We start from the raw sequence: 25997 nt of genomic DNA, 5'->3' as shown, positions 1-25997 counted from the left end.
ACGCAAATATCCTCTATGTTTGTTTTGAGTTGTTTCTGTAGCAGGTTTGGAGCAAGATGCCATCTCAGGATTCCGACGGAGAGAGCTATGTCTCACATCTCATTGTTGACCTAAAGACCTATGGGGATCTATCTCCTTGTGGTCGAACTACGGATGATGAGGAGGATGCTCATTTGATGAGGATCAATGATTCAAGTTCAGAGGAGGAAGATGTCCCTCTACCTCAACCTGGGGATATGCACGTGAAGTTCAAGAAGTCTAGTCTTCCTAAGAGGGCTAAATTGTCTAATAACCGATCTATTCCTTCTCGTTTTCGGCAGAAAAGCAAAGGAGATTTATGTGACAAGATCTTGAAGCTGGAATCGGAGGTCGATGATTTAAATGAGGAAATTTCTCTTCTCAATTACAATATGAAGAAGCTGAAGGCACAATTGTCATCGTCAACAACTCCATCATCACCACCTCCGAAGAAGGAGACATAATTACATGGGTATGGGCACTCCCCTTGGCAATTGCCAAGCTTGGGGGAGGTGCCCCGGTATCGTATCACCATCACACTCCTATCTTTACCGTTTTTCTTAGTTCGATCCTTTTGGTAATATCTTTATCTAATAGAATAAAGTTTTAGTATGATCTAGTTTTGAGTTTTGCTTTATGATCCTTCTATGTAATCGAGTCCGTGAGCTATATATATAATAAAGATTAGTTTTGAGTCGAGGGTTTGGTTATCTTGCTATGATATTGAGGGAATAAAAGAAAGAATAAAAGAATTAAAGAGATCATATTGGTCTTATGGAGAGTAATGACTTCACATATAAAAGAGTACGATGAATAAAAGTTGTTGAGAGTTGGCAAACATAGTTTTGGTCATCGTTGCAATTAATAGGAAGTAATAAAGAAAGAGAGGTTTTCACATATAAATATACTATCTTGGACATCTTTTATGATTGTGGGCACTCATTAAAATATGATATGCTAAAAAGTTGATGTTGGACAAGGAACACAACGATGGGTTATGTTTTCTTATATCCGAAATAAAGTATATTGTCATGGATCATCCAACATGTTGAGCTTGCCTTTCCCCCTCATGCTAGCCAAATCCTTTGCACCAAGTAGAGATACTACTTGTGCTTCCATATATCCTTAAACCCAGTTTTTCCATGAGATTCCACCATACCTACCTACTGATTGAGTAAGATCCTTCAAGTAATTTGTCATTGTTGCATGCAATAAAAATTGCTCTCTAAATATGTATGATTTATTAGTGTGGAGAAAATAAGCTTTATACGATCTTGTGATATGGAAGCAATAAAAGCGACGGACTGCATAATAAAGGTCCATATCACAAGTAGCAATATAAAGTGGCGTTCTTTTGCATTAAGATTTTGTGCATCCAACCATAAAAACACATGACAACCTCTGCTTCCCTCTACGAAGGGCCTATCTTTTATTCTTGTCTTCTACCTTATACAAGAGTCATGGTGATCTTCACCTTTCCTTTTTACATTTTATCCTTTGGCAAGCACATTGTGTTGGAAAGATCCTGATATATATATCCAATTGGATGTAAGTTATCATGAACAATTATTGTTGACATTACCCTTGAGGTAAAAAGGTTGGGAGGCAAAACTATAAGCCCCTATCTTTCTATGTGTCCGATTAAAACTCCATAACCATAAGTATTGCGTGAGTGTTAGCAATTGTGAAAGACTAAATGATAGTTGGGTATGTGGACTAGCTGAAAAGCTCTTATATTGACTCTTTTCGATGTTATGATAAATTGCAATTGCTTCAATGACCGAGATCATAGTTTGTTAGCTTTCAATGAACTTTCTGATTCATACTTGACATTGTGAATAGATTGTTACTTTAGCATAAGAAATCATATGACAATATATGTTGCTGTTATAAGAATGATCATGATGCCCTCATGTCCGTATTTTATTTTATTGACACCTCTATCTCTAAACATGTGCATATATTTTTCGTTATCGGCTTCCGCTTAAGGACAAGCGAGGTCTAAGCTTGGGGGAGTTGATACGTCCATTTTGCATCATGCTTTTATATCGATATTTATTACATTATGGGCTGTTATTACACATTATGTCACAATACTTATGCCTATTCTCTCTTATTTTACAAGGTTTACATGAAGAGGGAGAATGCAGGCAGCAGGAATTCTGGGCTAGAAAAGAAGCAAATATTAGAGACCTATTCTGCACAAATCCAAAAGTCCTGAAACTTCACGGAGGCACGTTTTGGAATATATAAAAAATACTGGCGAAAGAATCAACCAGAGGGGGCCCGCACCCTGGCCATGAGGGTGGGGGCGCGCCCTACCCCCCTAGGCGCGCCCCCTGTCTCGTGGGCCCCCTGGCAGGCCTCCGGTGCCCATCTTCTGCTATATGAAGTCTTTCGCCCTGGAAAAAATGATAAGGAAGCTTTCAGGACAAAACACCGCCGCCACGAGGCGGAACCTGGCGAAACCAATCTAGGACTCCGGCGGAGCTGTTTTGCCGGGGAAATATCCCTCTGGGAGGGGGAAATCATCACCATCGTCATCACCATCGATCCTCTCATCGGGAGGGGTCAATCTCCATCAACATCTTCACTAGCACCATCTCCTCTCAAACCCCAGTTCATCTCTTGTATCCAATCTTTGTCTCAAAACCTCAGATTGGTACCTGTGGGTTGCTAGTAGTGTTGATTACTCCTTGTAGTTGATGCTAGTTGGTTTATTTGGTGGAAGATCATATGTTCGGATCCTTTATGCATATTAATACCCCTCTGATTATGAACATGAATATGATTTGTGAGTAGTTACATTTGTTCCTGGGGACATGGGAGAAGTCTTGCTATAAGTAGTCATGTGAATTTGGTATTCGTTCAATATTTTGATGAGATGTATGTTGCCTCTCCTCTAGTGGTGTTATGTGAACGTCGACTACACGAAACTTCACCATTGTTTGGGCCTAGAGGAAGGCATTGGGAAGTAATAAGTAGATGATGGGTTGCTAGAGTGACAGAAGCTTAAACCCTAGTTTATGCGTTGCTTCGTAAGGGGCTGATTTGGATCCATATGTTTCATGCTATGGTTAGGTTTACCTTAATACTTCTTTTGTAGTTGCGGATGCTTGCAATAGGGGTTAATCATAAGTGGGATGCTTGTCCAAGGAAGGGCAGTACCCAAGCACCGGTCCACCCACATATCAAATTATCAAAGTAACGAACGCGAATCATATGAGCGTGATGAAAACTAGCTTGACGATAATTCCCATGTGTCCTCGGGAGCGCTTTCCTTCATATAAGAGTTTGTCCAGGCTTGTCCTTTGCTACAAAAAGGATTGAGCCACCTTGCTGCACCTTATTTACTTTTATTACTTGTTACCCGTTACAAATTACCTTATCACAAAACTATCTGTTACCGATAATTTCACTGCTTGCAGAGAGTACCTTACTGAAAACCGCTTGTCATTTCCTTCTGCTCCTTGTTGGGTTCGACACTCTTATTTATCGAAAGGACTACGATAGATCCCCTATACTTGTGGGTCATCAGTGTCTAGCTTGTATTGCTTCCAATTTGGTTAAATTGCATTAGCTTACTTTACACATTATACGTTTGATAATGACATGTCTTCCTTTTTTTGATACAGACTACATATGTCTATTAACCATGTTCGTACATCAAACTAATGCTCTTTTGTATCCCTCATCAATAAGTTATGATCAGACAGTCACCCTAGTGAGTTACTATGAGACGCGCTACTCGTTTAAAGAGTGCAGTGTCATCCTCCCCACATGATTCTCAAGAAACAACAAGGCTAAATGAACATAGTCAATGTAGCTCTCTAGTTGATGACCGCAATTCCCCCACACCACCATCGCAGGTGCTTGCTCTTACTTGGCAGTGTCATATGTGGTTGCATGTTGCATATGGTGTCTACCCTGTAATGCTTCTAATTAGGGTAAACTGCATCTGCTTAGTTAACACATTATACCTGTGAATATGACATGCCTCCTGTTTTTGGTACATATTACGTCTTTCTATTAACCATGTTCTTACATCAAACTACTTTTCTTGTGTATCCCTCATCAATCACTTCTGACGAGACACCTTCAAGTTGACAGTGTAATATTGGTCGCATCTTGCATATCATTTCAAACATGTATTGCCTCTAATCTGTTGAAGTGCCACTTATAATGAGACACATCTAACTTGGTAGAGTGATTTTGGTTGGATCTTTCATATGGTTCTAGATTGCATTGCTTCCAATTTGTTGAAATGCCTTCTGCTTAGCGTTTTTTGTCATATTCCATCCTCCTACAATGTGGTTGCCATACATACAAGTTGTGTTCGTCAGTATCATGCATCAACGAATTTGGAAGTGTGAATTTCATTCCTTTTTCTTGTGTGTTTACTTGTCAAGGAAAAATCTAAAAGGACGAAGGCACGGAATGATGGTGGTCCTCTGGAGCAACCAAAACAGATGATCTCCGCAGATTCTCCTACTACTCCTACTGCAGTGCAAGTTCCAAATCTCATCTCCCCTACTCCACAACCCCAGGTGCTTGCTCTAACATGGCAGTGTGATATCTGGTTGCATGTTGCATATGGTGCCTAGCTTGTATTGCTCCTAATTTGTTTTATTGCATCTCCTTAGCTTACACATTATACATGTGAATATGACACGCCTTCCTGTTTTTGGTACATACTACATCTGCCTATCACACCATGTTCTTACATCAAACTATTGTTCTTGTGTATCCTGCATCTATCGCTTATGATGAGACAGTCACGCTTGTGGGTTAGTATGAGACGCGCTACTCTTATAAAGAGTGCAGTTTCATCTTCTCCACATGATTCTCAAGAAACAGCAAGCCTAAATGAAGATATTGAACGTAGCTTTGTACTTGAAGACCGCACTTCCCCTACACCACCATCGCATGTGCTTGCTCTAACTTCGCAGTGTGATATGTGGTTGCATGTTGCATATGATGTCTAGCTTGCAATGCTTCTAATTAGGGTAAATTGCATCCGCTTAGTTTACACATTATACCTGTGAATATGACACGCCTTCCTATTTTTGGTACACACTACATCTATGTGTTAAGCATGTTCTTACATGAAACTACCTCTCTTCTGTATCCTGCGTCAATCACTTACGATGAGACACCTTTATTCGTTGCATATTGCATATTATTTATAGCCTGTTGCTATGTATTGCTTCTAATTTGGTCAAATACATTTGTTAGGCCACCCTTTTAATTTGGCAGAGTGATATTGGTTTCATCTTTCATATGGTTTCTAGCTTGCATTGCTTCTAACTAGTTCAAACACCTTGTGCTTAGTTTACACTTTATACATCATACATGTCAATATGTCATGTCGTCCTGTTTTTCATACATATTCCATCAATGAGTTCTGAAGAGCAAATTTTATTCCTTTTTCTTGTGGGTTTGACTTGACAAGGCAAAATTGAAAAAGAGGAAGGAAAAGAGTAAGGAAGGCGATGATAGTGGTCCTCTGCCGCAACGTAAATGGAGCATCCGTATGGATTCTCCTTGTACTGCTAGTGCACTACAAGTTCCAAGTCTTCGCTCCCCTACTCCACCATCCAAGGTGCTTGATCTAACTTGGCAGCGTGATATCTGGTTGCATGTTGCATATGGTGTCTAGCTTGTATTGCTCCTAATTAGTGTAAACTGCATCTGCTTAGCTTACACATGATACGCATGAATATGACACGCTTTCCTATTTTTGGTACATACTATATCTGTCTATCACACCATGTTCTTACATGAAACTACTCTTCTTGTGTATCCTGCATTAGTCACATATGATGGGACACCATTAAGTTGGCAGTGTGATATTGGTTTGCGTCTTGAATATGATTTCTAGCATGTAGTGCTTCTAGTTTGATGAACGCCGCCTATGACGAGACAGTTTTAACTTGGCAGAGTGATATTGATTGCACCTTCCATATGGTGTCTAGCTTGCAGTGCTTCTAATTTGTTGAAGTGCCTTCTGCTTAGTTACCACATCATAGGTGTGGATATGTCAAGCCGTCCAATTTTTCGTACATATTACATCCTCGTATCATGACTTTGCCTTTCATCAGAGTAGTGTTCGTCAGTATCATGCATGAATGAGTTCTGAAGAGCGAATTTTATTCCTTTTTCTTGTCGGTTTGACCTCACAATGCAAAATCAATAAAGCGGAAGGAAATTGGTAAGGCATTTGATGATGGTGGTCCTTCCGAGCAACTAAAACGGAGGGTCTCTACAGATTCTACTCCGCCATCCTCCCAACAAGATTCGCAAGACAACGCAAGGCTAGAAAGTCAACGTAGCTGTGTAGATGATGAGCACATCTCCCCTACTCCACCATCATAGGTGCTTGCCCTAACTTGGCACTATTATATGTGGTTGCATGTTGCGTATGATGTCTAGCTTGTATTGTTTCTAACTTTGTTTAATTGCATCTGCTTACTTTACATATAATGCTTGTGAATATGACACATGTTCCTATTTCTAGAACATACTATATCTGATCACACCATGTTCTTACATCAGACTACTGTTCTTGCATATCCCGCATCAGTCACTTATGATAAGGCACCTTTAAGTCTCCACTGTGGTATTGGTTGTGTCTTGCATATGATTTCTAGCATGTATTGCTTCTAATTTGTCGAAACGCCAGACAGTTTGAACTTGGCAGAGTGATATTGGTTGCACCTTTCATATGGTGTCTAGCTTGCAGTGCTTCTAATTTTTTGAAATTCCTTCTGCTTAGTTACCACATCATAGGTGTGAATATGTCACGTCGTCCTGTTTTTCATACATATTCCATCCTCGTATCAAGTGTTTGCCTTTCATCCGAGTAGTGTTCGTCAGTATCATGCATGAATGAGTTCTGAAGAGCGAATTTTATTCCTTTTTCTTATCGGTTTGACTTCACAATGCAAAATCAATACAGCTGAAGGAAACTAGTCTGGCAGTGGATGATGGTGGTCCTTCGGAGCAACTCAAACAGAGGGTCTCTACAGATTCTACTCTGCCATCCTACCAACAAGATTCGCAAGACAACACAAGGCTGGACAGTCAACGTAGTTGTGTAGATGATGAGCACATCTCCCCTATTCCACCATCACAGGTGCTTTCTCTAACTTGACACTATTATATGTGGTTGCATGTTGTGTATGATGTCTAGCTTGTATTGCTTCTAACTTTGTTAAATTGCATATGCTTACTTTACACATAATGCCTGTGAATATGACACCTGTTCCTGTTTCTAGAACATATGTGTAGATGACGAGCACATCTCCCCTACTCCACCATGACAGGTGCTTGCTCTAACTCAGAACTGTTATATGTGGTTGTGTGTTTCGTATGATGTCTAGTTTGTATTGCTTCTGATTTTGTTGAATTGCATCTGCGTAGCTTACAACTTATACCTGCAATGATCACTTACCCATAAGACACATTTAACTTGGGAGTGTGATGTAGGTTGCATCTTGCATTGTCTTCTAGCTTGTACTGCTTCTAATTTCTTGAAATGGCACTTACGATGAGACACTTTTTACCTGATAGAGTGATATTGGTTACATGTTCATATGGTGCCTAGCTTTCATTTCTTCTAATTTGGCTGAAATGCCTTCTGCTTACTATTTTTCATACATACTACATCCTCCTATCGTACGTCTAAATATGCAATGATGTCTTTTTTTTGTATATATTTCATCCTCCTATCCTGTGCTTGCCTTACATCAAAGTAGTGTTCGTCTGTATCACGCATCAACCAGTTATGCAGAGATAATTTGATTCATCTTCTTTTGGTTTTGACTTCATAAGGCAATATCAGAAAATAGGAAGGAAAAGAGTAAGTTAGGGGATGTTGGTGGTCCTTCGGACTGACGCAAACAGAGACTCTCCAGATTTGCCACTCCTACTGCTAATGAAGTTGAAGTCCCAAGTCTACATGATGAGTTCATCTCCCGTACTCCACCATCGCAGGTGCTTGCTCTAAGTTGACAGTGTGATAATTAGTTTCATGTTGCATATGTTGTCTAGCTTGTATTTCTTCTATTTTGATTAATTGCACCTGCTGAGTTTATACGTTATACATGTGTTGGAAATATGCCCTAGAGGCAATAATAAATGGTTATTATTATATTTCTTTGTTCATGATAATCGTCTATTGTTCATGCTATAATTGTATTGTCCGGAAATCGTAATACATGTGTGAATACATAGACTACAACGTGTCCCTAGTAAGCCTCTAGTTGACTAGCTCGTTGATCAACAGATAGTCATGGTTTCATGACTATGGACATTGGATGTCATTGATAACGGGATCACATCATTAGGAGAATGATGTGATGGACGAGACCCAATCCTAAGCATAGCATAAAAGATCGTGTAGTTTCGTTTGCTAGAGCTTTTCCAATGTCAAGTATCTTTTCCTTAGACCATGAGATCGTGCAACTCCCGGATACCGTAGGAGTGCTTTGGGTGTGCCAAACGTCACAACGTAACTGGGTGACTATAAAGGTGCACTACGGGTATCTCCGAAAGTGTCTGTTGGGTTGGCACGGATCGAGACTGGGATTTGTCACTCCGTGTGACGGAGAGGTATCTCTGGGCCCACTCGGTAATGCATCATCATAATGAGCTCTATGTGACTAAGGCGTTAGTCACGGGATCATGCATTACGGTACGAGTAACGAGACTTGCCGGTAATGAGATTGAACAAGGTATTGGGATACCGACGATCGAATCTCGGGCAAGTAACATACCGATTGACAAAGGGAATTGTATACGGGATTGATTGAATCCTCGACACCGTGGTTCATCCGATGAGATCATCGTGGAACATGTGGGAGCCAACATGGGTATCCAGATCCCGCTGTTGGTTATTGACCGGAGAGGCGTCTCGGTCATGTCTGCATGTCTCCCGAACCCGTAGGGTCTACACACTTAAGGTTCAGTGACGCTAGGGTTGTAGAGATATGTGTATGCGGTAACCCGAAAGTTGTTCGGAGTCCCGGATGAGATCCCGGACATCACGAGAGGTTCCGGAATGGTCCGTAGGTGAAGAATTATATATAGGAAGTCAAGTTTCGGCCACCGGGAAAGTTTCGGGGGTTACTGGTATTGTACCGGGACCACCGGAAGGGTCCCGGGGGTCCACCGGGTGGGGCCACCTATCCCGGAGGGCCCCATGGGCTGAAAGTGGAAGGGAACCAGCCCCTAGTGGGCTGGGCTCCCCCCCATGGGCCTCCCCCCATGCGCCTAGGGTTGGGAACCCTAGGGTGGGGGGACTTCCCCCTTGCCTTGGGGGGCAAGGCAACCCCTTCCCCCCCTTTGGCCGCCGCCCCCCCTTGAGATCCCATCTCTAGGGCCGGCGCCCCCCAGGGGGCCTATATAAAGGGGGGGAGGGAGGGCAGCAACCTACAGCCTTGGGCGCCTCCCTCCTCCCCTGCAACACCTCTCTCTCTCTCTCGCAGAAGCTCGGCGAAGCCCTGCCGGAGACCCGCTACATCCACCACCACGCCGTCGTGCTGCTGGATCTCCATCAACCTCTCCTTCCCCCTTGCTGGATCAAGAAGGAGGAGACGTCGCTGCACCGTACGTGTGTTGAACGCGGAGGTGCCGTCCGTTCGGCACTCGGTCATCGGTGATTTGGATCACGGCGAGTACGACTCTGTCATCCACATTCATTGGAACGCTTCCGCTCGCGATCTACAAGGGTATGTAGATGCACTCCTTTCCCCTCGTTGCTAGTAGACTCCATAGATGCATCTTGGTGAGCGTAGGAAAATTTTAAATTATGCTACGATTCCCAACAGTGGCATCATGAGCCAGGCCTATGCGTAGTTACTATGCATGAGTAGAACACAAAGAAGTTGTGGGCGTTGAGTTTGCCAATTCTTCTTGCCGCTACTAGTCTTTTCTTGTTTCGGCGGCATTGTAGGATGAAGCGGCCCGGACCGACCTTACACGTACGCTTAGGTGAGACAGGTTCCACCGACTGACATGCACTAGTTGCATAAGGTGGCTAGCGGGTGTCTGTCTCTCCTACTTTAGTCGGAACGGATTCGATGAAAAGGGTCCTTATGAAGGGTAAAAAGAAATTGGCAAATCACGTTGTGGTCATACGTAGGTAAGAAACATTCTTGCTAGAAACCTACAAACCACGTAAAAAAACTTGCAACAACAATTAGAGGACGTCTAACTTGTTTTTGCAGCAAGTGATATATGTGATATGATATGGCCAGAAGATGTGATGAATGATATATGGGATGTATGAGATTGATCATATTCTTGTAATAGGAATCACGACTTGCATGTCGATGAGTATGACAACCGACAGGAGCCATAGGAGTTGTCTTTATTATTTTGCATGACCTGCGTGTCATTGAATAACGCCATGTAAATTACTTTACTTTGTTGCTAAACGCGTTAGCCATAGAAGTAGAAGTAATCGTTGGCGTGACGACTTCATGAAGACACAATGATGGAGATCATGGTGTCATGCCGGTGACGAAGATGATCATGGTGCCCCGAAGATGGAGATCAAAGGAGCATAATGATATTGGCCATATCATGTCACTATTTGATTGCATGTGATGTTTATCATGTTTTTGCATCTTATTTGCTTAGAACGACGGTAGTAAGTAAGATGATCCCTTATAATAATTTCAAGAAAGTGTTCACCCTAACTGTGCACCGTTGCGAAGGTTCGTTGTTTCGAAGCACCACGTGATGATCGGGTGTGATAGATTCTAACGTTCGAATACAACGGGTGTTGACGAGCCTAGGATGTACAGACATGGCCTCGGAACACACGCAATACACTTAGGTTGACTTGACGAGCCTAGCATGTACAGACATGGCCTCGGAACACGGAGGACCGAAAGGTCGAGCATGAGTCGTATAGAAGATACGATCAACATGGAGATGTTCACCGATCTTGACTAGTCCGTCTCACGTGATGATCGGACACGGCCTAGTTAAACTCGGATCATGTTTCACTTAGATGACGAGAGGGATGTCTATCTGATTGGGAGTTCATTAAATAATTTGATTAGATGAACTTAATTATCATGAACTTAGTCTAAAATCTTTACACTATGTCTTGTAGATCAAATGGCCAACGTTGTCCTCAATTTCAACGCGTTCCTAGAGAAAACCAAGCTGAAAGATGATGGCAGCAACTATACGGACTGGGTCCGGAACCTGAGGATCATCCTCATAGTAGCCAAGAAAAATTATGTCTTAGAAGCACTGCTAGGTGATGCACCAATCCCAGAAAACCAAGACGTTATGAACGCTTGGCAGCAGCGTGCTGATGATTACTCCCTCGTTCAGTGCGGCATGCTTTACAGCTTAGAACCGGGTCTCCAAAAGCGTTTTGAGAAACATGGAGCATATGAGATGTTCGAGGAGCTGAAATTGGTTTTCCAAGCTCATGCCCGGGTCGAGAGATATGATGTCTCCGACAAGTTCTTCAGCTGTAAAATGGAGGAGAACAGTTCTGTTAGTGAGCACATACTTAGAATGTCTGGGTTGCACAACCGCTTGACTCAGCTGGGAGTTAATCTCCCGGATGACGCGGTCATTGACAGAATCCTCCAGTCGCTTCCACCAAGCTACAAGAGCTTTGTGATGAACTACAATATGCAGGGGATGGAAAAGACCATTCCTGAGGTATATTCAATGCTGAAATCAGCGGAAGGGGAGATCAGAAAAGAACATCAAGTGTTGATGGTGAATAAAACCACTAAGTTCAAGAAGGGCAAGGGTAAGAAGAACTTCAAGAAGGACGGCAAGGGAGTTGCCGCGCCCGGTAAACCAGTTACCGGGAAGAAGCCAAGAAATGGACCCAAGCCCGAGACTGAGTGCTTTTATTGCAAGGGAAGTGGTCACTGGAAGCGGAACTGCCCCAAATACTTAGCGGAAAAGAAGAAGGCCGGCAACACCAAAGGTATATGTGATATACATGTAATTGATGTGTACCTTACCAGTACTCGTAGTAGCTCCTGGGTATTTGATACCGGTGCGGTTGCTCATATTTGTAACTCAAAACAGGAACTACGGAATAAACGGAGACTGGCGAAGGACGAGGTGACGATGTGCGTCGGGAATGGTTCCAAGGTCGATGTGATCGCCGTCGGCATGCTACCTCTGCATCTACCCACGGGATTAGTTTTAAACCTCAATAATTGTTATTTAGTGCCAGCTTTGAGCATGAACATTGTATCTGGATCTCGTTTAATTCGAGATGGCTACTCATTTAAATCCGAGAATAATGGTTGTTCTATTTATTTGAGAGATATGTTTTATGGTCATGCCCCGCTGGTCAATGGTTTATTTTTGATGAAACTCGAACGTGATGTTACACATGTTCATAGTGTGAATACCAAAAGATGTAAAGTTGATAACGATAGTCCCACATACTTGTGGCACTGCCGCCTTGGTCACATCGGTGTCAAGCGCATGAAGAAGCTCCATACAGATGGACTTTTGGAGTCTCTTGATTACGAATCATTTGACACGTGCGAACCATGCCTCATGGGTAAGATGACCAAGACTCCGTTCTCCGGAACAATGGAGCGAGCAACCAACTTATTGGAAATCATACATACCAATGTGTGTGGTCCAATGAGTGTTGAGGCTCGCGGAGGATATCGTTATGTTCTCACTCTCACTGATGATTTAAGTAGATATGGGTATGTCTACCTAATGAAACACAAGTCTGAAACCTTTGAAAAGTTCAAGGAATTTCAGAGTGAAGTTGAGAATCAACGTGACAGGAAAATAAAATTCTTACGATCAGATCGTGGTGGAGAATATTTGAGTCACGAATTTGGTACACACTTAAGGAAATGTGGAATAGTTTCACAACTCACGCCGCCTGGAACACCTCAGAGAAATGGTGTGTCCGAACGTCGTAATCGCACTCTATTGGATATGGTGCGATCTATGATGTCTCTTACCGATTTACCGCTCTCATTTTGGGGCTATGCTTTAGAGACTGCCGCATTCACTTTAAATAGGGCTCCGTCTAAATCCGTTGAGACGACACCGTATGAATTATGGTTTGGGAAGAAACCTAAGCTGTCGTTTCTAAAAGTTTGGGGATGCGATGCTTATGTCAAGAAACTTCAACCTGAAAAGCTCGAACCCAAATCGGAAAATGCGTCTTCATAGGATACCCTAAGGAAACTATTGGGTATACCTTCTACCTCAGATCCGAAGGCAAGATCTTCGTTGCCAAGAACGGGTCCTTTCTGGAGAAGGAGTTTCTCTCGAAAGAATTGAGTGGGAGGAAAGTGGAACTTGATGAGGTGATAGTCACCCCTTCCGAACCGGAAAGTAGCGCAGCGCGGGAAAATGTTCCTGTGGTGCCTACACCGATTGGGGAGGAAGTTAATGATGATGATCATGAAGCTTCGGATCAAGTTACTGAACTTCGTAGGTCCACAAGGACACGTTCCACACCAGAGTGGTACGGCAACCCTGTCCTGGAAATCATGTTGATAGACAACGGTGAACCTTCGAACTATGAAGAAGCGATGGCGGGCCCGGATTCCGACAAATGGCTAGAAGCCATGAAATCCGAGATAGAATCCATGTATGAAAACAAAGTATGGACTTTGACTGACTTGCCCGATGAGCGGCGAGCCATAGAAAACAAATGGATCTTTAAGAAGAAGACGGACGCAGATGGTAATGTGACCATCTACAAAGCTCAACTTGTCGCTAAGGGTTATCGACAAGTTCAAGGGGTTGACTACGATGAGACTTTCTCACCCGTAGCGAAGCTGAAGTCCGTCCGAATCATGTTAGCAATTGCCGCATACTATGATTATGAGATATGGCAGATGGACGTCAAAACGGCATTCCTTAATGGCTTCCTTAAGGAAGAGTTGTATATGATGCAGCCGGAAGGTTTTGTCGATCCTAAGAATGCTAACAAAGTATGCAAGCTCCAGCGCTCAATCTATGGGCTGGTGCAAGCATCTCGGAGTTGGAACATTCGCTTTGATGAGATGATCAAAGCGTTTGGGTTTACACAGACTTATGGAGAAGCCTGTGTTTAGAAGAAAGTGAGTGGGAGCTCTGTAGCATTTCTCATATTATATGTGGATGACATACTATTGATGGGAAATGATATAGAATTCTTGGAAAGTATAAAGGCCTATTTGAATAAGTGTTTTTCAATGAAGGACCTTGGAGAAGCTGCTTATATATTAGGCATCAAGATCTATAGAGATAGATCAAGACGCCTCATTGGTCTTTCACAGAGTACATACCTTGACAAGATATTGAAGAAGTTCAATATGGATCAGTCCAAGAAGGGGTTCTTGCCTGTATTGCAAGGTGTGCAATTGAGCACGGCTCAATGCCCGACCACGGCAGAAGATATAGAAAAGATGAGTGTCATCCCCTATGCCTCGGCCATAGGGTCTATTATGTATGCCATGCTGTGTACCAGACCTGATGTAAACCTTGCCGTAAGTTTGGTAGGAAGATACCAAAGTAATCCCGGCATGGAACACTGGACAGCGGTCAAGAATATCCTGAAGTACCTGAAAAGGACTAAGGATATGTTTCTCGTTTATGGAGGTGACGAAGAGCTCGTCGTAAAGGGTTACGTCGACGCTAGCTTCGACACAGATCTGGATGACTCGAAGTCACAAAACGGATACGTGTATATTTTGAATGGAGAAGCAGTAAGCTGGTGCAGTTGCAAGCAAAGCGTCGTGGCAGGATCTACATGTGAAGCGGAGTACATGGCAACCTCGGAGGCAGCACAGGAAGCAGTCTGGATGAAGGAGTTCATTACCGACCTAGGGGTGATTCCCAATGCGTCGGGCCCGATGACTCTCTTCTGTGACAACACTGGAGCCATTGCCCTTGCGAAGGAGCCCAGGTTTCACAGGAAGACCAGGCATATCAAGCGTCGCTTCAACTCCATTCGTGAAAGTGTTCAAAATGGAGACATAGATATTTGTAAAGTACATACGGACCTGAATGTAGCAGATCCGTTGACTAAACCTCTCCCTAGGGCAAAACATGATCAACACCAGGACGCAATGGGTGTTCGATTCATCACAATGTAACTAGATTATTGACTCTAGTGCAAGTGGGAGACTGTTGGAAATATGCCCTAGAGGCAATAATAAATGGTTATTATTATATTTCTTTGTTCATGATAATCGTCTATTGTTCATGCTATAATTGTATTGTCCGGAAATCACATGTGTGAATACATAGACTACAACGTGTCCCTAGTAAGCCTCTAGTTGACTAGCTCGTTGATCAACAGATAGTCATGGTTTCCTGACTATGGACATTGGATGTCATTGATAACGGGATCACATCATTAGGAGAATGATGTGATGGACGAGACCCAATCCTAAGCATAGCATAAAAGATCGTGTAGTTTCGTTTGCTAGAGCTTTTCCAATGTCAAGTATCTTTTCCTTAGACCATGAGATCGTGCAACTCCCGGATACCGTAGGAGTGCTTTGGGTGTGCCAAACGTCACAATGTAACTGGGTGACTATAAAGGTGCACTACGGGTATCTCCGAAAGTGTCTGTTGGGTTGGCACGGATCGAGACTGGGATTTGTCACTCCGTGTGACGGAGAGGTATCTCTAGGCCCACTCGGTAATGCATCATCATAATGAGCTCTATGTGACTAAGGCGTTAGTCACGGGATCATGCATTACGGTATGAGTAAAGAGACTTGCCGGTAATGAGATTGAACAAGGTATTGGGATACCGACGATCCAATCTCGGGCAAGTAACATACAATTGACAAAGGGAATTGTATAAGGGATTGATTGAATCCTCGACACTGTGGTTCATCCGATGAGATCATCATGGAACATGTGGGAGCCAACATGGGTATCCAGATCCCGCTGTTGGTTATTGACCGGAGAGGCGTCTCGGTCATGTCTGCATGTCTCCCGAACCCGTAGGGTCTACACACTTAAGGTTCGGTGACGCTAGGGTTGTAGAGATATGTGTATGCGGAAACCCAAAAGTTGTTCGGAGTCCCGAATGAGATCCCGGACGTCATGAGAGGTTCCGGAATGGTCCGGAGGTGAAGAATTATATATAGGAAGTCAAGTTTCGGCCACCGGGAAAGTTTCGGGGGTTACCGGTATTGTACCGGGACCACCAGAAGGGTCCCGGGGGTCCACCGGGTGGGGCCACCTATCCCGGAGGGCCCCATGGGCTGAAAGTGGAAGGGAACCAGCCCCTAGTGGGCTGGGCGCCCCCCCATGGGCCTCCCCCCATGCGCCTAGTGTTGGGAACCCTAGGGTGGGGGGACTTCCCCCTTGCCTTGGGGGGCAAGGCAACCCCTTCCCCCCCTTTGGCCGCCGCCCCCCCAGGGGGCCTATATAAAGGGGGGAGGGAGGGCAGAAACCTACAGCCTTGGGCGCCTCCCTCCTCCCCTGCAACACCTCCGCCGGAGACTCGCTACATCCACCACCACGCCGTCGTGCTGCTGGATCTCCATCAACCTCTCCTTCCCCCTTGCTGGATGAAGAAGGAGGAGACGTCGCTGCACCGTACGTGTGTTGAACGCGGAGGTGCCGTCCGTTCGGCACTCGGTCATCGGTGATTTGGATCACGGCGAGTACGACTCCGTCATCCACGTTCATTGGAACGCTTCCGCTCGCGATCTACAAGGGTATGTAGATGCACTCCTTTCCCCTCGTTGCTAGTAGACTCCATAGATGCATCTTGGTGAGCGTAGGAAAATTTTAAATTATGCTACAATTCCCAACAACATGTGCATATTACATGCCTTTCTGTGTCTAGAATACACTGCATCTATCAATCATACCATGTTCTTACATCAAAGTACTGTTGTTGTGTATCCCGCATCAGTCACTCATGATAGGACGCTTTTAACATGGCAGTTTGATAGTGGTTGCATCTTGCATTGTTTTCTATGTTGTACTGTTTCTAATTTTTTGAAATGCCACTTATGACAAGACACTTTTAACTAGGCAGAGTGATATCGGTTGCATCTTTCATATGGTGTCTAGCTTGCATTACTTCTATTTTCTTGAAAATCCTTCTGCTTAGTTTACACATCGTAGCTATGAATATGTCACGCCGTCCTATTTTTCTTACATATTCCATCCTCATACGGTTGTCTTACATCAAAGTATTGCTTGTCTGTATCATGCATTGATGAGTTCTGAAGAGCGATTTTATTCTTTTCTGTTGTGGGTACGGCTTGACATGGCAAAGTCAAAAAAGAGCAAGGAAAAGAATATAGTAGGGAATGGTGTTACTCGTCAGGTGAAATGGAAAAGGATTTACCCTCGAGATTCTGCTGGTACTTATAGTATAGTAGAAGGTCCAAGTCCACCGGCTAAATCTACAAACACAGTATCACCTGATCCACCAGTTGCATCATCCGCTTCAACTGTACCAGCATCTCAACGAGTTACTCGTTCGTTTGCTCCGAAACTGGCCAGTTCCCAAGCTTCCTTCACACCTAACACTACTTCTGAAGCACTGCTGGCATAACCTGACTTGGCAAGATCAGATGAACCTCATGAGCATCAAGACCAAGATGGTACCTGACCGAGTCAAGTTGAAGTTGCATGCTCCTTTATATGTACTCTCACAGTTTGATGTGCACTAACACTTTCCATATTCGTTGTTGAACTAGCACCATGGCGCAAGCGGAAACAGACATCAGGGATAACGCTTGATAGATTAACAAAATCTAAAGGAGGAAGAATGGAGATCCATTTTGAGCCAGGTTTAAAAAGGCCACGTGATGCTACAGAGTCAGCCAAGTTAGTATCAGAGGCAGCCATTGCCGTTAGGTGTCATGCATGTATCCTCCCAACATGGATCCAATACAGGAATGAGAAAGACAATACCCAGTTTAACACCTTCCTTGACCATTCATCCGTAAGTAATGTTATTCATCGCAATTTGTAATATTGTCTTGCTCTTTGCCTGATACGTCTCCAACGTATCTACTTTTTGTCACACTTTTCCTCTGTTTTGGAGTCTAATTTAAATGATTTGAATGAAACTAACCCCGGACTTACGCTGTTTTCAGCAGAACTACCATGGTGTTGTTTTTGTGCAGAAATAAAAGTTCTTGGAATGGAACGAAACGTCACTAGGAATTTTTATATAATAAATGAGATTTTTGGAGCCAAGACCTATCGGAGAGGGGCCCCTAGGTGGGCACAACCTACCAGGGCGCGCCCCCCTCTCCTGGCGCGCCCAGGTGGGTACCACCTGGTGGCCCCACAGACCTCAACCCTGACACTATAAATTCCTATTTTCAGAGAGAAAAATCTGGGAGAAAGAATTATCGCGATCCATGAGACAGAGCCGCCGCCAAGCCCTGTTCTTCCTCGGGAGGGCAGATCTGGAGTCCGTTTGGGGCTCCGGAGAGGGGGATCTTCGTTCTTCGTCATCACCAACCCTTCTCCATCACCAATTCCATGATGCTCCCCACCGGGAGTGAGTAATTCCTTCATAGGCTCGCTGGTCGGTGAGGAGTTGGATGAGATTCCTCATGTAATCAAGTTAGTTTTGTTAGGGCCTGATCCCTAGTATCCACTATGTTCTTAGATTGATGTTGCTATGACTTTGCTATGCTTAATGCTTGTCACTTTGGGCCCGAGTGCCATGAACTTAGATCTGAACCGTTTATGAATTCATCATTATATCCATGTTATAGATCTGATATTGCAAGTTATAGTCACCTACTACGTGTTATGATCTGACAACCCCGGAGTGACAACAACCGGGCCCACTCTCGGTGATGACTGTAGTTTGAGGAGTTCATGTATTCACTATGTGTTAACGCTTTTTCTCCGGTTCTCTATTAAAAGGAGGCCTTAATATCCTTAGTTTCCAATATGGACCCCGCTGCCACAGGAGGGTAGGACAAAAGATGTCATGCAAGTTCTTTTAATAAAGCATGTATGACTATTTACGGAATACATGCCTACATTTTATCGATGAACTGGAGCTAGTGCCGTATCGCCCTAGGTTATATCTGTCACATGGTGAATATCATCCAACAAGTCACCGATCCAATGCCTACGAACATTTCCATATTGTTTCTGCTAAGTTACTACTGCTATCATCACTGTTACACTTGCTACAAAATTACTGCTATCACTGTTACTGTTACTATTGCTGCCATCACTATTATATAAAATATCAAACTACTTTGCTACTGATCACTTTGCTGCAGATAATTAATCTCCAGGTGTCATTGAATTGACAACTCAACTGCTAATACCTTCAAATATTCTTTGGCTCCCCTTGTGTCGAATCTATAAATTTGGGTTGAAGACTTTACCCTCGAAAATGGTTGCGATCCCCTATACTTGTGGGTTATCAAGACCTTTTTCTGGCGCCGTTGCCGGGGAGCATAGCTATATTTGTTTAGTCACTTGGGATTATTGTCATATTATCACTATGAAGAATCTAAAGGATCCTAAGACTAAGATATTTCCCTCAAGTACGAGGGGAGGTAAGAAACAGCCATCCAGTTCTACTTTAGATTCACCTTCTGTTATGAGTAAACTTGCAACACCACCACATGCTATCAATTGTGATATGTCGCAAGTTATTGATGATGCTACTTCTACTATGAATGATCCTTATGATGATGCTAGTGCCTTGCTTGATAATGATGATGTGCCACTTGGTGAATTTCTTGATGAACAAATTGCTAGAGTAATACAACATGATGTTGTTGAATCTGATGATGAGCTTGAAACTAAAACTCCTGAAACACCTGCTAGAACTAGCCTTCCTAGATATGAATTTCCTAAGGTACCGGAAGGTTATGTTATGAGTGAAGAAACAACTAGAGATATTCTTGCTTGCAATGATAGAGATGATCTAGAGAAATTACTACACAAGTATAAAGAAAAATCTCTGAATGCTAGAATAAAATGTGATCCTAAGTTTGCTACTTCACCTATCTTTATTGATGATAAGAATTATGAATTCTCTGTCGGCGCAGAGTTGATAACTTTGGTTGAATCTGATCATTTCCATGGTTATGAAACTGAAACTGTTGTGCCACATCTTACTAAGTTGAATGATATAGCCACCCTTTTTACTCATGACGAGAAAACTCGCTACTACTTTATTCTCAAATTATTTCCTTTCTCATTAAAGGGTGATGCTAAAGCTTGATACAATACTCTTGCTCCTGGTTGTGTGCGTAGTCCCCAGGATATGATTTATTACTTCTCTAAAAAATATTTTCCTGCTCATAAGAAACAAGCTGCCTTACAGGAAATATTTAACTTTGTTCAAACTAAAGAAGAGAGTCTCCCACAAGCATGGGGGAGGCTTTGCCAGTTACTTAATGCTTTGCCTGATCATCCTCTTAAGAAAAATGAAATACTTGATATCTTCTATAATGGACTAACCGATGCTTCTAGGGACTTCCTAGATAGTTGTGCTGGTTGTGTTTTCAGGGAACGGACTGTTGGACAAGCTGAAGAATTATTGAATAACATATTGAAAAATTATGATGATTGGACTATTATTGAACCACCGCCTAAACCCACTCCGAAGAAGAGGGGTATGTTATATCTCAGTCCTGAGGATATGCAAGAGGCAAAGAAATCTATTAAGAAAAAAGGTATTGAAGCTGAGGATATTAAAAATTTACCTCCTATAGAAGAAATACAAGGGCTTAATACACCACCATTGCCTAAGGTGGTAGAGGTAAATTCTCTTATGAAGTTCAATGATAATGATAATCCTCACAATATGCATCCTAGTCAATGCCTTTATGAGTTTGAAAACTACATTAGAAAACAAGATCGCTTCAATGCAAATGTTATGAAACAATTGAAATATAATTCTGATATGATTGCTCGCTTGAGTGACTTGTTATTTAGAATTTCAAATGATGTTAGAGGTGTTGGAGAACATGCTTATATGGATCAAACTCAGTTAGAACAAGTTGCTAAATCACAAAGAGAATTTCTTGATGAAATGAATCATAATATGCATGACTTTGCTGTTAGAGTAGCAACTAGAGGAGGTAAAATGACTCAGGAACCACTTTATCCTGAGGGACACCCTAAAATAATTGAACAAGATTCACAAAGAATAACACTGATGCACCTAGTCCTTCTAAAAATAATAATAAGAAGAAAAATGATAGGACTTTGCATACTTCTAGTGAACCTGAAATAGAAAAACCTCCTGATAATGATAATGAAACTTCTATCTCAGATGCTGAAACTCAGTCTGGTAATGAACACTCACCTACTGATAATGAAAAAGATAATGATGAGGTTCATGAAGACTCTCAACCAAACAATGAAAAAGAACCAGACAATGATGTTGAGATAGAACCACCTGTTGATCTTGATAACCCACAACCTAAAAATAAAAGATATGACAAAAGAGACTTTGTTTCTAGAAAACACGGTAAAGAAAGAGAACCGTGGGTTCAAAAACCTAGGCCTTTCCACCCAAGTCAACTAAAAAGAAAGATGATGAAGAATTTGAACGCTTTGCTGAAATGCTGAGGCGAGTCTTTTTGCGTACTCACTTGACTGATATCCTTAAAATGCCTCCTTATGCAAAGTATATGAAAGACATCATCACAAATAAGAGAAAAATACCGGAAGCTGAAATCTCCACTATGCTTGCTAATTACACTTTTAAAGATGGAGTACCTAAAAAACTTGGAGATCCGGGAATACCAACTATACCTTGCTCTATCAAAAAGAATTATGTGAAAACTGCTTTGTGTGATTTAGGAGCTGGTGTTAGTGTTATGCCTTTCTCTTTATATAAAAGACTTGACTTGAATAAACTCACACCTACTGAGATATCTTTCCAAATGGCTGACAAATCAACTGCCATACCTATCGGTATCTGTGAGGATGTGCCCGTTGTTGTTGCTAATGTTACTATTTTGACTGACTTTGTTATACTTGAGATGCCCGAGGATGACAACATGTTGATTATCCTTCGTAGACCCTTCTTGAATACTGCACGGGCTGTTATTGATTGCAGTAAAAGCAAGGTCACTTTTCATATTAATGGCAATGAGCATACGGTGCACTTTTCGAAGAAACAATTCCAAGTGAATGGTATTAATGTTATTGAGAAATCTCCGACAATCACTATTGGAAGTTTTCAAATACCTCTACCTACTGTCAAAAAGAAATATGAAATACTTATAGCTGGGGAAATGCATATCCCCATTGAGGTAACTTAGTGATTTACGAAACTTCTTCGGTTTCATGCTAATCAAAAGTGGTTATTAATAAGACATGATCAACCTTATTAATGGATCATTTTTGAACGGTATGAAGTTGATGAACTTAGTAAGCACTACCTTCTGTCCCTACCTTTTGTTATCTATTTTTATTAGTTAAATAAAATAAAATGCCATGTTTTGTCTGTTTTCTGAATTTCCAGTGCAATAAAAAAATGACCCAAAAATAAAAGTTCTTAGAATGTCCTGAAAATTTTACACGATTTTTTCTGAATATTTCCGAATTTCAAATGCAAATAATACCAGAGGGAGGTGCACCAGGTGGGCACAACCCACCTGGGCGCGCCAGGACCCCCAGGCACGCCGTGGTGGGTTGTCGTCCCCACGTGGGCCCCCTCACTTACCTCTTCATCCCACATCATCACTTACCTCCAGAAAAAAATCCCCATTGCTCTCTCTCCCGTGTTCTTGAGCTCAAACCCACGGATTTTGATCTCTTTGCTCGATGCTCCGTTTCCGAAACTGTTTCGGGCGATTGTTGCTTGGTATGTGACTCCACCATTTGTCCAATTGGTTTTTGTTTTAGTGATTTATATTTTGAATACTTAGTTACTCTTGGTGCTGCTGTAGATGTGCTTGCATGTTGGATTCTTAGTGTTCTAAGTAGTTTGAATGCTTGCTATGGCTTCTATGCATCCCTATGAGTAGTTGCTATCAATTTTATAAAGTTTTGTTGAAAAAAATTTGTCACCCCAAAATTTTTATTTTCAGAAAATTGTACGTGGACATGATGAACCTATTTGGAAGGAGTTCTTCGAGGAGATGATCCTTTGGGGCCTCTTTTAGTGACACTTCTGCTCATCGTTCTTATGTTGAACCAAGTGAAAGTTCCACATGAGATGCCGCCACCAAAACATGCTTATGGCCTTGCGATGAGTATATGGTGCATGTGGGCATTAAGGAGGAATTTGAGCAATATGTTCACAATGCCGGTCTCGGTCCCTACCTTTCAGATATGTGTGAACAACGCCAACTTCTCACTGAATCATTTGTTGAAGGATTTAAATATTTTCCACGTGAGTCTAGGGTGTCGTTTATGCTTTATGATAATCCATTTACTATTCCACTAGAGAATTTTTCTTACCATTGCAAACTTCCATTTTGGGGTTCGCTTGATGAGCCATCAACCGCTGAGTTTGAGTCTTTCTTGACTAGCCTTTGTTACGGTGAAAATAGGGGAGTGAGACAAGGAAGAATAAAGAGCATTCACTTTCCCACAATTCAGTACTTTGCATTATTTAACGGGAAATGCATAGTAGGCAAGCAAGACTGTAGCATACTTTGTGCGACAGACTTGAGCCTCATTCACACAGCTCTCACTGGTGAAAGGAATTATAACCTTGGAGCGATTGTTGCATGTAGACTTCGGCATAATGGTAACAGTGGCTGGTTCTATGGTGGAATTTACGCCACGCGTTTAGCACGAGGGCTCGGCGTTTCACCTTTGCCCTTTGATCCTATTCTACCCACGCAGTATTTAGATTTTGACACCTTAAAAGAGCATAATAATCTCAAGGGAAAGGTTGATAACTTCACTTATAATCTTTTGTTTAACCAAACATCTGTTGTGGACACATATTTGCATGTGTCTGCTCTTTTTGACTATAACAGCAAGGGAAGATATTTTGTTCTTGAGAGCGAGGCCCAAGCTCATAACGCGGCAGTGGTGGCGGCACGGTGTGCTGAGGCATCCGCACCGACAGCCTCTGTGAGCTACCATGCCGACTACTACCCTCCAGGTTACTGACCGATCACCAACTTAGGCAAAAAGCCTAAGCTTGGGGGAGTACGTGTTTCTCACCGACTTTACATCCATGTACACTTATTCCATTTGTCGGTGTCCACACTTTTTCATTGTATCATCGATGCTTAGATTTATTTTCTTGCTTTCTTCGTGTGTGTGTTTTGAAGAACTTTAGAAAAACAAAAAAATTAGTTGTAGTTAATTTACTTTCTATGCATGCTTAGTAATAGTACTAAAAAGAAAATCCAAAAAGATTTCCTTGTTCTTCTTTGCTTGTTGGGAGCTTTCCCATGTAAATAGTTTTTCTCATTTTTGCTGTTCTCTTTTAATTGCTTGTTCAAGAAAACCAAAAACTCCAAAAATATTTCAATGTGTTTCTCTGAATTTCTTTCCTTTTTATTCGAGTTGTACCAAGGAGAAGACCACGATGAAAATGTTAAGTAGCTCTCATATGAATAACTGTTGAACTAATAAAGAGCCCATTTTACCTTGTCTTCTCCTGTTGAATAAAATGTCTTGCAGATTCCAGCTTAGTCCACGGCACTCTTCCACTATTATTATTTTTATATCGTTCGGTCGTGCAAGTGAAAGGCAATAATGACGATATTCGATGAACTGGTCGTGGCAGAGAGAAACTGGTATGAACTCGACTTATTCTGTCTGTGTAAATATGTTTAACCTAGTATCCATGCTTCAGCCCATTATGATTAAACATGTTTGCAATGACAGTTAGAGATTATAATTTCTCATGCCATGCATAACTAGCTGGGAGTTAATAATGATTTATCTTGAATATGAACATTGAGTTAAGATGATTGTGATGTAGTATGATGATATGGTATCCTCCTCTGAATGTTCGAGTGGCTTGACTTGGCACATGTTCATACATGTAGTTGAATCAAAACCAACATAGCCTCTATGATATTTATGTTCATGGTGTTCATATCCTACTCATTCTAGTGTCCAATTTTACTTATGCATAATGCATGGTTATGATCGTTGTTGCTCTCTAGTTGTCCGCTTCTCAATCTAAATTGCTAGCCTTCGCCTGTACTAAGTGGGAATTCTGCTTGTACATCAAAAACCTTGAACCCAAGTTATTCCAAATGAGTCCACCATACCTACCTATATGCGGTACTACCCTGCCGTCCTAGGTAAATTTGCATGTGCCACCTCTAAAAACTTCTAAAAATATTATCCGTTTTGTGTGCATGGATTGTTCATGGAACGACAGGAGGTGGTCGGTATCTTCCATGCTAAGTGGGTTATTCTCAGGTTGAGTGTTTATTCACTCGCCATCGCACGAGAAAATGGCGGTAATAGGGATGCCCAGTCCCAAACTGCAAACATGAAAAAGAGTTCATCTCTGTATTAATAAAACAAAAACTCCCAATGGAGTCAAAACCTTTACTTTTATTGCTTGGGAACCGCCACTAGCGTGCTTAGCATGGAAGATGTTGATAACTCATGGTCGTGAAGTGAATAAGAAGGGTGCATGTCCCAAAATAATCATTTATCTCTGTTTTAAAAATCGAGCTCTAGCACCTCTCCAAATCAGTGCTTCCCTCTGCGAAGGGACTATCTATTTACTTTTATGTTGTGTCGCCACCTTCTAAAAACAAGCGCCAGAAACTGAGCAGAGCACAGCTGTCATGATTTATGCATTGTGTGTAGCTAATGTTGGGTGCATCATGACTGGATCTTTTCTACCATGAATTACAATGTTTAGTCGTGCTTGAACTTTGGAGGTGCTCTGCATTTATGTTTTGTGGTCTCAGAAAGGGCTAGCGAGATACCACTATTGTCATATTATATCATGATTGTTTTGACAACGTGTTGTCGTTTTAGATATCTTATTATTGCTTGCTAACTGATTATGTCATTGATATGAGTCATTAAAATCTTTAAGAGTTATTGTC

This window comes from Triticum aestivum, chromosome 7D, assembly GCF_018294505.1.
Source record: "Triticum aestivum cultivar Chinese Spring chromosome 7D, IWGSC CS RefSeq v2.1, whole genome shotgun sequence".
Lineage (NCBI taxonomy): Eukaryota > Viridiplantae > Streptophyta > Magnoliopsida > Poales > Poaceae > Triticum > Triticum aestivum.
This window is presented reverse-complemented; position numbering follows the sequence as displayed.